This window comes from Macrobrachium nipponense, chromosome 21 (assembly GCF_015104395.2).
Source record: "Macrobrachium nipponense isolate FS-2020 chromosome 21, ASM1510439v2, whole genome shotgun sequence".
In the NCBI taxonomy this organism is placed as follows: Eukaryota; Metazoa; Arthropoda; class Malacostraca; order Decapoda; family Palaemonidae; genus Macrobrachium; species Macrobrachium nipponense.
Genome location: NC_087212.1, coordinates 46603226 through 46610725, shown reverse-complemented (window position 1 = coordinate 46610725; position 7500 = coordinate 46603226). Strand labels below are relative to the sequence as shown.

Genomic DNA, 7500 nt, shown 5'->3' with positions numbered 1-7500 from the left:
GTTTGTTCGCCCCAGGTGGGGTCAGGTTAGGTAGAGGAACGGGTAGGTAGGGGAGACATCCGCCCCTCTCCCGCAAACCTTTTTGTCCGCCCTGTGTGGGGCTGGGTATATAGGGGATCAAGAGGGTAGGGGGCGGCAGCAGTGCCGGGTTCCAGCTGGCATAGTGTCCGCCAGCAAGCTCGTATAGAATAATCTGTCATGTTTAACCTTTAATGACACGTCTCCTTTGATGTCCATGCAAATGGACAATGTTTTTTTCAAAACTGTTGAATCAACTTTGATCATTGTTATTAAACAATGTTTCATCGACAGCAGCTTTCGTAATCAGACATTTATTCCCGAAAATATTTCGGTAAACAAACACTTAATGATGGTCCCTATTTCATTTTCCCAGTCCGTATAGTTTTCACGTTTTTTGTTATCTTATTGAGTTTCATTTTAGCATTACTCGCAATCCTTCAAAATTCTGTAAGCTGCGGAGGTCAGTTTGAGGTGATACCTTGCGCCAGAGACTTCTCATTTAATGACGTTGACTCCCTTTGGTGTCTAATCCCATGATCTTTAAAAATGACTTGGTGGGAAACATCTCTTACGAGTGACTGAAGACTGAAGACTTTCATCTGAAACATTTTGCTCTCTCTCTCTCTCTCTCTCTCTCTCTCTCTCTCCTCTCTCTTTGACAGAATAAATTTGAAATGTAATACCCTATGAAGTGTTGAAAACGATTGACCATTATCGGGGTCGTTGGCGCTGCGTAGCATAAAGGCACTACCCATTACTGGGCTGATACCATCAGTGCACATGGAGCATTACCAAAACTAAAAGGTGTTTGCAGTGTCCTTTCGTCCATAGTTGGAGCCACTTTCAGCCTTTTACTTTACCTCTATTCCCTTTTTTCAACATAACTGTAGGGGTTTCTCCCGGTCATACGTTGAGAACCTTGTACTTCATCTCATTTATTTTTGGGATCTCTTAATCTTGCTATCCAACCGCTCCAACTCCCTTTTCGCCCTCTTGAGAGCGGAATGGCTGAAAGCGCCCTATAGTCCTTGGCCTGAAAACCTAAAGTTCACGACTCGTTCATTCATAAAAAAGCAGTATGACAAAGTAGTTAAAAGATCAGCCCGTCGACGGAAGTGTAGCTCAGTAAAATGACCATAAAGTCTCGCTGTATGGTTTAATGTAACGACACAACGCTGAAACAGTTTCCATCTCTGACAGTTAGGGCAGTAATTGTAACTGTGTCGTGAAGGATAAACGGCTCAAGACTATGAAGACTTGTGTCTGCCCAGTGGATCGTCGAATAATGGGTCCCTTGCTCTTCATTTTAAGAGGCTGATTATCCGCGAACATCTAACTTAGTTGTGAAAACGAAAAACCATGAGAGATGCTTATTTACAATTTTTGATCACGTTCTTTTAACTGCACGTGTGCTGTATTTGATAGGTGTGGAGCATATTCCATTCTCTAATTTTCATCCACCTGTATTTCAGTTTGGTCTCTGATTTCCCACACATACTTCCCTAATTTGCATACTGATTATTCGTATTCACTTGCTACCAAATGTCATCTTCATTTGCCATGTAGATTCCCCCTAAGATTGTACGAGAAAAGGCACTAAGGTATCACTTATATATATACATACGCAGATACCCATCATTTATCTCGTTTGTCATTTTCCCTTCATTACGCCCAAAATCCTCATACCATTTTTTTATACGAACTTTGTCTCCCTTTTTTCATCACATTTAATCATTTATCTCCGACTTAATAATGTTTTCCGCGGCTGTCCCAAGACAAGAGACCATTTCCTCTGTGGAAAGCGGAAGAGGTTCTAATCAAATTTCAAATTTGGTGCCCGGAGACTCCGTCAGGAGATAATGTTTTTGTTGCGTATCTCGATTTCTCATCATGAGAGAACTGTAATGCAAACATTTAAAGATTCTTGTTCATTGCATTTTATACGTTGTTGTTTAACACCTGTAGTCTTTCAATCAGTTAATAACTGTATGTCTTCTTTTTAGGTTACAAGGACGCAGACAGTCACCTGAGTTGCGTTCACATGAAAGAAAAGATGACATTCCACCTCAAATCAAAGGCAAGGACGAAAAGGTAAGATGTTTTTACTTCCCTTTTCAAAGTCTCACCTGGCATCTGTCGTAGCAAGCAGCACATGCATTCGCTCAGGCGGCTGCCAAAAGAAACCTCGGAATTAGAAAGCACCCTTTTGAAAATCTTAAGCCAGTTTTTTTTTTTTTTTTTTTTTTTTTGCTAAACGCCTCTTCCTCTTTAGTTTTCATCTTGCCTGCTGCGCTTGAAGCCCTTTTCATGCTTTCTCTTCTTAGGAGACATGAGGTAATGGAGTCGTTCATTAATTATTTGTGGGTTGCCCCGGGCTCCAGAATCTGCCTCTTCTACGGGCGTGGCTCGGCTTGCCTTTAAAATAATGTTTTATGCACAAACACCTCTTGCCGTGATGCGCATTCCTGTCGGAGCACTTGATTTTGGCATTCATCCACCACCTTTTTTTTATAAAGCTCCTTTTCCCGAATCATATTCTTATGTTTTCCACTGCTCTTGAAAATTCTGTTTAATATAAACATGTGTGGGACAGGGGGATGGCGATGCTATCTCCTGATTTTGGTAATGTAAGATGGGAATAAGACTGATTTGAAAATTAAATAATTACAGGATATTTCATGACTTTTGCCCTGTTGTGTCACAAGTAATTTCTTTATATTTTTGTAATCATCATGGTTAGTAGAAGAATGCACTGGTCACATTCATTAAAACCTATTATTTACAGGGACCTCTTCATTCCTCGACATTGAGACGAAGTCGAAAGATTAACGAAGCACTGGTTGTAATAAAAATAAGATTGATGCTAAGATAACTTAGGCGCATGCTCAGAGCACAGCCTCCAGCAGTTTTATACTCTACGAGAGAGATGGGATCCTGGAATCCGATTTTAAAAAAATAACCGAAAATGTAGTAGTACCCCCTCTCCAGTGCCCTTGCGTTTTTAGGTGTTTATACACCTGCATGTTAGCGGGAGAGTAACAGCGTTAAATCGAAAAGTACACGCCTGGGCTGGTGTCACTGCTCGAGCGAGGAGCGTTGGAGGCTCGATTACGCGGTTCATTACCTTGGTCGATGAGGTCGGGCCCGCATCAGATGCGCTTTCTTCTCGTTTCTGTGCTGCATCATGGTCCAGTTAATCATTCTGTTATTATTATTATTATTATTATTATTGAACAATTTGATCTTTTGGATGTAATTGAGCTTGAATTGTAGTTTTTCAGTCTATCGAATGAGTTTGTTTGTGCCCGGCGGTAATCATACAGCAGTTGTCCAAAGTTCATTTATTCCCTCACGTTTCGGTCGAGCTCTACAGAGAAGTCAGGAAAAAACGACCTTCGGAGAGCTACATTATGCTTTACCTGCGGCTACAAAAAAGCTCATTCGAGAGACTAAGAAATTACAATTCAAACTAGACGGCTATACTGTCCAATGAAGTTTGTTTGAGAGAGGTCTTCTTCCGAGATATTATTATTATTTTTTCTATCACAGTCATCCTATTCGACCGGGTGGTTTTTTTAGTGTGGGGTTCTTGGTTGCATCCTGCCTTCTTAGGAGTCCACCACTTTCCTCACTATGTGCCCTGTTTCTAATAGCATTCTCTTCTGCTTGAGTCTTGGAGCTACTTAGGTATCTAGTTTTCCAGGTTCCTTTTCAGGGATCTTGGGGGAGATTTACTGTCTCTGATCGATATCATTATTATTAATAATATATTGGAAGGAAGATGACAATCTCTTAAGCATATCCTATTAAAAAGGATGGCTGCATCGTGCGAATTAATCTTATGTTGAGTCTTTTCAACTTTTATTATGACTTGCCTCTCGTGCACTCTAATATTGGTCAACAATTCGCCATTGTTCATTTTTTGGCAGAGAAATATAAACAGCGTTTATACAGCAGTTCTGTTTTCTATAGAAGTTCAGAGTAATTATTATTATTATTATTATTATTATTATTATTATTATTATTATTATTATTATTATTATTATACTCTCTGTCCTAACGGCGGCTTTGTTCCAAAATTCACCGGGCTTTATATAAAGCAAGTGTTTCATGCGTATTGATACAACAGACAAACCAGAAATTGTGCTGAATATGGGTTTGTTTCCATAATATGTATTCCTTCAGCTATTCTTCTTCGTTCGAGAAAGCCTTCCCGAGATGGTTTCTCGTTCTTCATTCTTACTTTCCTTCGCTTTCTCTTTTCCTGCTTTGATAAATTCGATCTATTGCTTTCTCATTTTCATCGTGTCGTAAGTTTCTTATCAGTGTTTACGTAGAATTGGAATCAGAACTGTTGCCTCGATAAAAAACAGTAAAAACACTTTCGGTTTACAATTCAAATATGAGTTTTGTAATACTGTCAATACAATCAGCTTAATTTTTTCTGATTAACGTATAACAGTGATTAACTCTGGGCTCTCTGGAAACATGCATTGCAGCTGATTTATTGATTCAATATATTCTTCAACGCTCGACCTGGTTCAGTGCACTGTTAGCCAACATAATATGGATTCACGAAACACTCATGCAGAAGGACTTACAAACACGATCTTTAATCTGTCTCCCTATCTGCCAACTATCTACCTATATATCTATATGTTTATCGAATATGACAAATAAAAACGTGATATAATTTAACAGAATCGTTAAATGTTAGCAAAAGTATGGAAAGAATAAGGCACCAGTTTTGGAAATAATGAATTTATTAGATACTCCTTCATCTACCCTTTGCCTCACAGCTTTCATTCGAATATTGAAACCAATAAAAAAAAGTATAAGAAAGAAATAAAGACGGAAGTATAGAAATAAATTAATGAGGAGCCTCTAGGGATGAAGGGAATAGACCTTCAAAAATGTATTTTTGGCTCCAGGACTATGGAGTAAGCCAAGATCAGGTTAAAAAGTATTTCAGTATGATCCACAACTCTTGATGACTCCTACGGTATCCTCTTTTTTTTTTTTTTTTTTTCTTTACTTATACCTTAGTAGGGATTTAATGGAAATTAATATTTATAGGAACACAGAGTTTGTCTCTATAGAATAGATTATTATTATTATTATTATTATTATTATTATTATTATTATTATTATTATTAATCTAACCGTAATATAATTGTTAATGGTAGTGTCAAACTTTATAAGGGTTCGAAAGATTTTAGAGTTTTACACTAGCTTTTAACAATTATATTATAGTGGACCCTTTAAAACATTTTATGAACTTTCGTGATAGAGAATTTTTTCCAAATATTTTTATTATTATTATTATTATTAGTATTATTATTATTATTATTATTATTATTATTATTATTATTATTGGTAAAATACAGGGTCAAAATAGGTGTATATATTTGAATTTTACAGATAAACTATGATACCATAGTCATCAAAGTCATTAACGATTTTCTCTCTCTCTCTCTCTCTCTCTCTATCTCTCCTCTTTCTTAAAGCGAGCTTTCGTCTGGAGCTGCCAGACATCCTCGGGCTGGGAAGCTGAGGGTGGACTGATCTTGTGCGGTATCCGTCCTCGTTATATCTGTGGTTGACAGCAGGGGGTCTGCCCCATGCTTGTCTCCTATTGGCTGGTGGCGGTGAGTCTTGTTTTCATTGGTTGCTTATTATTATTATTATTATTATTATTATTATTATTATTATTATTATTATTATTCAGTTCTCCCTCTTAAAGATGGTGAGGTGAAGGGCATATTATAAGCAGATAATCTAGCCTGAAAATAGATGAGAATAGCAAACTTTCACTTGGGGGATTTGAATCGCTCACCAGTGATTTACCAGGCTCACTGTCTGTCCATTACAATACTAAATGTGTGGGTATGGATATATCTTTGACCTGTCAGATCACAGGTCAGCGGTTCAAAGCTTCGAAGAGGATGTTTTCCTTTATCAGTTATTATTAATATCCAAGCATGAAAACACTGCCGATGGAAAATTTTACGGACAGTAGAGTTTTGACGCGACTAGAGAGATCCTTCGCAAAGTAACCCGGTTTATGTGAGATCCTTTTTAGATTCAATCAGTTTCTTGAAGCGGAAGGATTCCCCGAGGCAATTTTGTACAAGAAAATTAATGTCCTTCGAGGCGCATTAAAATGTAAACAACTTCGTAGCCATTAACCTTAGCATCCCTAGGAGCTATGAACTAAGAAGAAACCGGTACACCTTGGCTATAAGTTTATTTCCCCCATTTTGTTTTGGCATAACCTCCATTTTAGTTTCCTGTAAAAGAAAACTATTGGGATGGCCATTTGTCCGTCCGTCCGCACTTTTTCTGTCCGTCCTAGGATCTTAAAAACTATTGAGGTTTGAGGCTGCAAATTGGTATGTTGATCATCCACCTTTCAATCATCAAACAAACCAAATTGCAGCCCTCTAGCCTCAGAAGTTTATATTCTATTTAGGTTTAAAGTTATACATGGATCGTGCGTCTGGCACCGCTAGAGATTCCAGCCCCCGACGCATCCCTTTTTAACCACATCTTGGGAGCAACTGAGAGCTGCCTGGTCGTGGCGGAGAGTTTTAAACAGTATTATACGCTGTACAGAAAAGTCGATTGCGGCGAAGAAACTTAGGCGTATTTTTTACTTGTTTGTTTCAAGTTGCCGACTGGATTGGATACTCTCTTAATTATCTAGATTTTTATTATATGTCGTTGTTCACATGAAGTGGTAACAATGACTTGTAACTTCATTTCTGTTTATCATTATCCATTAGAAAGAATTCTGTTTGTATCAGACAAATTCTGCATGGGCCAAATATATCAAGTCTATAGCAATGCGCCTCATAAGTTTAGGTGCATACATTCATTCTTAATGTGCATTATATGTACTATATATCCATATTATCGACCTTGATGATCTACCGAATAATTAGTAATATGTAGCTTCTGAAGAGTTAACATTTATTGACCAAAGGCAACTAGTGTTACGATCTGACCACCGATTCCCGATTCTTTCGAAAGTTCATTATGTGACACATAAATCGACTGTTCATGTTCACAAGATGGCTATTTGTCTGTCCATCCGCACTTTTTCTGTCCGCCCTCAGATCTTCAAAACTACTGAGGCTAGAGAGCTGCAAATTGGTATGTTGATCATTCACCCTCCAGTCATCAAACGTACCAAATTGCAGCACTCTAGCCTCGGTAGTTTTTATTATATTCAATTTTTATAAGTTAGCCATGATCGTGCGTCTGGCAACGTTATAGGTGCCAACAACACAGGCCGTGGCTGAAAGTTTCATGAGCCGCGGCTGAGGGTTTCATGGGCCATGGCTGAGAGTTTTATACAACATTATACGCTGTACAGAAAATGCGATTCCGCCGAAGAAACCTAGGCGCATTCTCTTCTTGCATTAGTACTTGTTTTGGATTGATGATGATAAACATTTGAAGGGACAGTATTCTTCC

General features: G+C 38.2%; 1 long non-coding RNA gene across 1 annotated transcript in view; it reads left to right on the top strand.

Annotated features, from left to right (window-relative positions):
- The window catches only part of LOC135198013 (uncharacterized), a 310315-nt gene that overhangs the window by 266059 nt on the left and 36756 nt on the right, over positions 1-7500 (top strand). The window contains exon 4 of the long non-coding RNA XR_010310708.1: positions 2025-2112. This is a non-coding gene — a long non-coding RNA (uncharacterized LOC135198013). The remainder of the gene's footprint in view (positions 1-2024; positions 2113-7500) is intronic.